Here is an 8,091-nt window from a genome sequence, read left to right on the forward strand (position 1 = left end):
ACTTACTACCTCCTTGGCAACACGACACCCTTTTAAACAGCAATAATTCCTGATATCTTTGCCATTGCAGCTGCAAATATTAAATAATCTATGGGACTCTGTTACAAATGTTCTAATATTTTCTTGGTAATTAATGTTGGTTTGAAGGCGTTGATATGGTTTCATTAAGCGCCTGTATATGTCGTGGTAGGAACGAATCAATTTTAAAATTCTTTTTACACTTACAGTTGGCAGTGAAGATTTTTGCCATATTTTTAGAACTTCACACGCTAATCTTTCAGATATTTCAAGAATTGTTCGCTCCATTGTTGTTTTACTGGGAATCAATTCACGTTTTATGAACAGATAACATTTCACCGGATCATTATACGTAGGTAAGTGAGAAACAGGTAACTTCTCCGGAAAACCAGAGACAGGACACCTCGTCGTTTGTCGTGTTTTAACTTGAGACATATTTCTACAATCAAGACAAGTAATAAGTACTAATTACAGTTATAAGCTAAGCTACAAGCACCAAATATACAAGTTAACACAATATTTTATGAACTTCTACATAAATTCCATTCCCACATTATATGCTAGAAACATACAAACCGTTTGCATACTTTGGAGTCCTATTACAACCAAAAGTGCAACTGCGCTAAACGCGCATCCGCAACCATGTCTTCTCCCCCAAAACCAAATAGCTGCAGGTGAGCGCTACACGCGCAAACCCTTTTAGCTGACCAAGCATCTTTGGTCACGTAGGCCGGCTCAAGCATAGGTTAGATTATAAACCTTAAAGTTAAGTGTAGTCAGTTTTATAATAAAGCTCAACAGAAGCACATAGTGCTGCTTATAAAAACGCATTGTTTTATTTTTTATGTTACATGAATAATACTACTTACAGTAAGTGTTTCGATTACATCTGTGAATTTTGATGTAACAAATAAATGAACGACGAACAAGTGAACTTCTATAAGCGTGCGACTAAGGAATATAAGTAACAACTTAGGTTTTTTTTAATCAAACCACTTTATTCGACTTAAACTTAAGACTGCACAGAATCGACAGATCACAGTCAGTTGCTTACTTAAATCTACCGTTTTTTGGATATTGTCGGCCTAGTATTATGGAAAGTGAGTGCCTGGCAAAATTAGCATAACATATAGAATCGGGGAAGTTTTGGAGTGTGAAATTCGGAATGTGAAATTAAAGTGCGGAACGTAGCTATGCTATTATAATATGGTTAGAGAGTGATATATATGTTTTAAGAGCATTAATCTATCTTACTCTAACATAGCATCGCTTAGAACATCAAAAAACGTTTATAAAATGTTTGCGAATGTATGTATGAGTATTTGGCATAAATTTTCAAAATTTCAAGACGATGGGGGCACCTCTAAACATAGCGTGAGATTACTGATTTTTCTTGTGTGTAATATTTACCTAAAAGAGCAACTTTCTACAGGTATACCTAAACAGAAACAAAAATTGAAAAAATCGCTCGACCCTACTGTACAAGCCTTAATTTATGTATTACCGTATTTTTGGTTAGTTATTTTTATTTTATCACTTCTAGGAAGAGGTGCTTTTTTATTTCGGAGAGTCTGGAGTTCAGAATCGCAGAATTAAGCTTTATTATAAACCGGAGGGTCCCCCTTGCGGTGATGAATCGCGGTTTCATTATATTTTTGTTATATGGCTGGTCGAGCTTTTAATTATGGTTTTATTAATTTATCGGTATAGGCTTTTTGAAACCTGAATCATAGCCACACTTTCTGCTTCTAAAGAATCGCTATTATAGTAGTCCTCTAATGCGGCTGTTTTATTTTTTTCTATGTAATTAAATACTGCGTTCATGCAGTTTACTTTCTCATCTTCGTCGTGGAAGTAATTTGGTACATATTTTTTTGAAATGTTTTTTTATTAATATTGCATACCCTTTTTACTATTTTGTCTATTCTGTCATAGTCCAAGTTATTTGGTAGGGCGTTCGAGTCTGTCATTTTGTTTTTATTAAAAAAATTTTGCTTGGATTAAGTTTTTATAATTCTCTGGAGGGTCCCTCGTGTGGTGAATCGCAGAGAATTTTAAATTGTTATAAGCTGGGGTGCTGAATCGCAGCTTTTGATTATGTAATTTACTGTTTGTACAAACCATTAGTTATATTCTTTAGTTTTTTTGTTTTTTAAGTTTAGAACATTTCCCAGTATCATGATCGTCCTTACAAAAGTCGCAATATGACAATTTCTTATATTTAATAGTTGGGCTATTTCCCATTTCTAATATAATAATTGTTAATTTTAAATTCAACTAACAAATATATTATGTCGCTGTCTCTGTTATAATTTCTGCTGCCGCTGTTGCCACCTAGTCGCAATATGACAATTTAAATAAATCAAATCTGTTGATATTGTTGTCCTTTTATAATTGCTGCTGCCGCTGTTGCCACCTCCGCTGATGCTGCAATTGTTGCCGCCGCTGTTGTTGATGTTTTTTTTATAAAATATTTGTATTTTTGCGATCTAAGTCACTCTTTCTGTTTTTGTAATTTTGTATTTTGTTGATTAATTATGTTTTAATTAATTATTTTATTTATTGGTTTTTAAATCAATTATTTAAACAAAACTTTTTAAATTTCTTGTTTTTATTATCCTGTGATTGTCACTTCGTTGCTTGTTCTTACTCACTTTATTTCAGTTTTTGTTTGTTTAATAACACTCTTGTAGTTATTTTTGTTATTTTTTAGTGAAAGTTTTTCACTTACACTTTTTTGGTCACTGTTACTTTTCTAATAAATTATTAAAAAAAAATGTTTTTTTAAATTTCTTGTTTTTATTATCCTGTGATTGTCACTTCGTTGCTTGTTCTCACTCACATTATTTCAGTTTTGGCTTGATTATTAACACACTTGTAGTTATTTTTGTTATTTTTTTAGTGAAAGCTTTCCATACACTTTTTAGTCACTTTCCTTCTAAATCTTTGGTAGGCACAAGTAGCTTTTAAAAAAGTTGTGTAATTATGTTTTTTTTACTTTAGTTTTTTTCACTTTAGTAATCACTAATACTATTTCTTTTCAAAAAAAACAATTGTTGCAATTATTATTTTTTTCTTCACTTAGGTACTGCTACTTTTCATTGAACTATATCCTTATAGGATTTATAGGATGATTGAAGTAAGATCGATATTCTTCGCAAATGTTTAAATTTTTATTTCTCTCTCATATTAATAAAGTCGCTGCAAATATCTCGAATATACTCGTATTATGTGCCGGTTGTTCCAGGAAACAGATATGAAACACAATTAGGCAATTCACAAGCTTTGTTGTATTTCTTATGTCATGTTTTAATATTCTTAAAAAATGCGACACTTGTGAGCACCCTTAACTGTTGTATGTCATATTTTGTCATATTTCTACACTTAATCAGCTGATAGTGAAAAATTAAGAAGACAGAAATGCCACGAGAAAGTCAGAAAAATAAAATTATAGCTTCTTTATGTGAAAATCATGCATTGGCTCTATTAGGAGTTGAATCAAGTGAGTATTTGCATACATTTCTTCATTAAATACAAATATTTATACTTTGCCAGGTGACGAAGAAAACGAAGCTATTGAAAGTTTTTTGATCAGTATGAGCTGTTTGCTGAGCAACAGAAGAAGCGTTCATTTCGGCTTACCAAAATGTTCCAGTTGGCAGCGAAATGTGCTAGGGAATCTTAACGAAAGCAGATTCAATCAGATGCTTCGTGTTCGGCCGGAAGAATGCGAACGTATCTTAGAATTAATTAAAAATGACGCTGTTTTTAAGACAAGTTCAAGTGCTTCACAACTTCCAATCGAACTGCAACTCAAAATAGTGCTGTATCGGTTGGGATCTTCCGGCGATGGACAATCTGTTCGCAAAGTGGCTTCCTTTTTTGGTGTGGGTGATGGATGCACTATTAAAAATGTAACGCAATGAATTTTTACAGCCATATTGCGATTAAAAAATGAGTTTTTATACTGGCCCAATGAAAGAGAGAGACTGGAAATTGTGTCCGCAACTTCGAAAGAAATGCCAGAGTGTGTGGGTTACATCGATGGTTCCGAAATAAAATTAGCTGAAGCACCAGTTATGCAGCATGAAATTTACTATTCGCGTAAACGTCAATATTCTGTAAAACTACAAGCGATTTGTGACTATAAATTGCACATAAGACAGGTGACGATTGGTTACCCAGGCAGTGTACATGACGCGAAAATATTTTCAAATTGTTCACTAGCAAAGCATCCGGAACGATTCTTGTCGACATCACAGTGGGTCGCAGGAGATAGTGCCTATCCACTGAAACCATATTTAATAACGCCCTTCCGGCAAAACAGTGTTGAACATATAAAAGAAGAAAGGGATTTATTCAACGCGTATTTTTCCAAATACCGTGTACGAATTGAGAATTGTTTTGGACTTTCGAAAGAGAAATTCGGTAGTTTAAAGGAGCTTAAATTTAGAATGCTTTCAACGTCATATAAGAAGGAATACAATGACTGTATTATGGTGTGTTGTATTCTCACAACATGTTAATCAGTTTCGATATAGATAATGAAAACAACAATGAAGTTTTGATGCCTCAATTCCCTTTATCATCAGAAAATAATATGAGAAATTGCTTGTTTCGTTATATACAAAATCAAAATATTTAATATTTATACACATATGTATATGCATTTGTTCTTTAATCATACAAGTTAATAAAAATGCATGGTTATTTTGCTTACTTATAATCCAACTATATTTTTGATTTTGGTTCTTTTATTTTGGGTTAGGTACATTTATCATTTCATTTTCGTATTCTTCAAAAGGCACTAACTGTTAATAACACAACAAAACTTATAACATAAAAACTTCATTTAAAACATAGAAAAACACATAATAATAAAAATAAATTCATAAAAAAAGTGAACTAAAAATGTAGTGCATTGTAAAATTATTTATATTTTAGCCTAAGCTCTTCCATTGCCAACCTCTCCTGCATTTGTAATTTCATTTTTTCAATTTCTAATTTGTCATTAATTTCTCTTTTTTTAATTCTATTTCTTTTTCTTTTAACTCTAATTCTTTTTCTTTGATTGCCATTTCCCTTTCCCTTTCTGCAACGTCCATCTTAAGCTTTTGCTTCCTTATTTCTGCGATCTCGCCATGAACCTGCAAAATATCCGACAAGGCAGTTTTGGAATATATTCCTTTCTGCCTTCGAGTGCACACATTGTCGTTCAACGCAGGACTTCGTAATTCTTCAGCTTTAACTGAACTGCCCGCTTCGCTTTCTAACAGCGTCACCAAACTGTCTTCCACTACTGCAGAACAATTTAATCTGCTGCCGAAAATATCGTCCAACTCTTCATAGAAAAAACACATTTTTCTTAAAGTATCTATAGAAAAAAATAATGGTCACAATTAAAAAAAAGAGATTTCCTTAAAAGAATTTACTTTTTATTGTGTCGCCTTCCATATTTCCTGCGCCTGTCGACCCTTCCCACTCCTTTGCTTTATTATAATTAGTCCGCATATTGCGTACTTTTGCGCGCACTAGTTTCCATTCTACCGTCAGCTGCGTGTCTTCGATGAAACGACCATAACGCTTTGAGCCGTTGGTTTCTTTAAAAAAAAAATTATTTGACTTTGTTTTGTTTTTTTAAATTAAAATGACAAACCTCGAAACCTCTATTTTCAATTAGGAACTCCACAAGCGCTTTTTCTTCTGCCGCATTCCACTTATGTACCGGGTTGAAACGGCGGCGTTTTGGCTTACACTGCAATAAAATCATTTGCAACCACATAAACATCAATATATTTTCATATTTCATTTATATTCAACTTAATTTACCTGAATATCGTGGTTTGCTTCCATATTAATAACGAAATTTATTTAATTTATTAATTTCAAACACTTAAACGTCAATAATAAGAAAGTAAACAAATACAGCTGATAGAATAGCAAACTCAAGAAACATACCACGCAGAGTTGTATCAGTCATATTTTAATTTTGCATGTGAAACAACAACAGTGTTGATATGACAGTCATAAAAAAATATGACAATATGACGATATGACACACTATGACACCTTGTGAATACCCTAATTATAATTATTACTGTGTAATATGCAAATATAATATGTACATACTGCTGCACTCAACGAGTAAGCGACAGCAACAGCACGAAAATCAAATACGTAAGTTGCGTTCCAAAGTAAACAGGCATTTTTGAATCTAGCGCCATCTATATGCCGACTGGTGCGTTAGAATCTGCCATCTTTATCGTTTGTCCAGTGAGAATTTCATGACATTTCATCGATTTGGAGTGAAGTTATTGCGTTTTAAGTGTCAGTATGTTCGCGCACCGATAATGAACTTCGAACAAAGAGCCAACATTACATTTTGTTTTAACATTGATAAAACTTTTACCGAAACGTTTCAATTGATGAATCAAGTTTATGCCGATTATTGCCTATCCCGTAGCAGACTGCAAGAGTGGTTTCAACGTTTTCAAAGTGGTCGTGAGAACATCAATGACGATCAACATGTGGGCCAATCAAAATTCGTGATCACCGGAAATTCCATCGAAGCTGTGCGTGAATTCATCAAAAATCTGCCAAAATCATCATTGAAATTCATGAAAATGGAATTCAACATCTCCAAAACATCGATTTATCGTATTTTGACCCAACATTTGGGCTTACGAAAGGTGTGTGTACAAATTGACTGACGACCAAAAATCGAAGATCGACGCTTGTGACCGATTATTTCACCAACAATCTCATTTTAACCATTAACCACTCCCCGTATTCACCTGATATGGCACCGTGCGACTTCTTCATTTTCGGAAAAATGCATTTGCCCATGAAAAGAAAGCGTTATGCAGACGTAGAGGCCATTCAAAAGGCTTGCACCGGCATACTGGCGGCCATACCGGTCAACAAGCTAAAACACTCGTTCCAAAAAGCTGTATTGAAGCTGAAGGGGGCTATTTTGAATAAAATGAATTGATTTTGCGGAAAAAAACATTTGTTCTTTTTTATTTTTTAAAGTCCTATTTACTTTGGAACGTACCTTGTAGTCAAATCGTTATGACTGCTTAAAAAGCAAACATTTTGGATTTGAAATCATCCTTACCCACATATATACTATACATATATTTGCTTATATAACCAGACTACTATATATTAAGGGGTTATGTGGCTTTTGAAAAAAATAATTTTCAGCCAAGTTGCAAACAAAACAGAATGATTGTAACTCTAATTTTTACCACAAGTTGCCATGAACAAATTAGTTATAATGGGAAAAAATCGTTCGATCAATAACGAATTCCTCCTATTTAGAACTGTGAAATTCAATAAGATCGCTTCACTAATTTCTGAAAAATCGTGTCAGAGTAGAGTGTGCGTGGAGGTGGTTGAAGCTTATTTGGCCATTCATGCCCGGTAAGCGAATACTTGCCTAGTAGACATCTAATTGTAGCATCTTTACATTTTCGCGAGCTCCTACTGGAATGTTTAGTGAAACGATTTATTTGGAAGAAGTATTATTAATTAATAATTTATTTCAATTTTTTGGTTTGACGACTTGTTACGTACATATGCCGTTATTTTTATACTCTCGCAACAAAGTTGCTAAGGAGAGTATTATAGTTTTGTTCACATAACGGTTGTTTGTAAGTCCTAAAACTAAAAGAGTCAGATATAGGGTTATATATACCAAAGTGATCAGGGTGACGAGTAGAGTTGAAATCCGGATGTCTGTCTGTCCGTCCGTCCGTCTGTCCGTCCGTCTGTCCGTCCGTCTGTCCGTCCGTCTGTCCGTCCGTCCGTGCAAGCTGTAACTTGAGTAAAAATTAAGATATCATGATGAAACTTGGTACACGTATTTCTTGGCTCCGTAAGAAGGTCAAGTTCGAAGATGGGCAAAATCGGCCCACTGCCACGCCCACAAAATGGCGGAAACCGAAAACCTATAAAGTGTCATAATTAAGCCATAAATAAAGATATTAAAGTGAAATTGGGCACAAAGGATCGCATTAGGGAGGGGCATATTTGGACCTAATTGTTTTGGAAAAGTGGGCGTGGCCCTGC

The 8,091-nt window shown here is 34.1% G+C and overlaps 1 pseudogene; it reads right to left on the minus strand.

The window, feature by feature from the left end:
• Positions 1-5,140: 5,140 nt before the first annotated feature.
• Positions 5,141-5,529, minus strand: LOC120781413 (annotated as a pseudogene).
• Between the last annotated feature and the right edge of the window lie 2,562 nt (positions 5,530-8,091).

This window comes from Bactrocera tryoni, unplaced genomic scaffold, assembly GCF_016617805.1.
Source record: "Bactrocera tryoni isolate S06 unplaced genomic scaffold, CSIRO_BtryS06_freeze2 scaffold_7, whole genome shotgun sequence".
Taxonomy (NCBI): Eukaryota; Metazoa; Arthropoda; class Insecta; order Diptera; family Tephritidae; genus Bactrocera; species Bactrocera tryoni.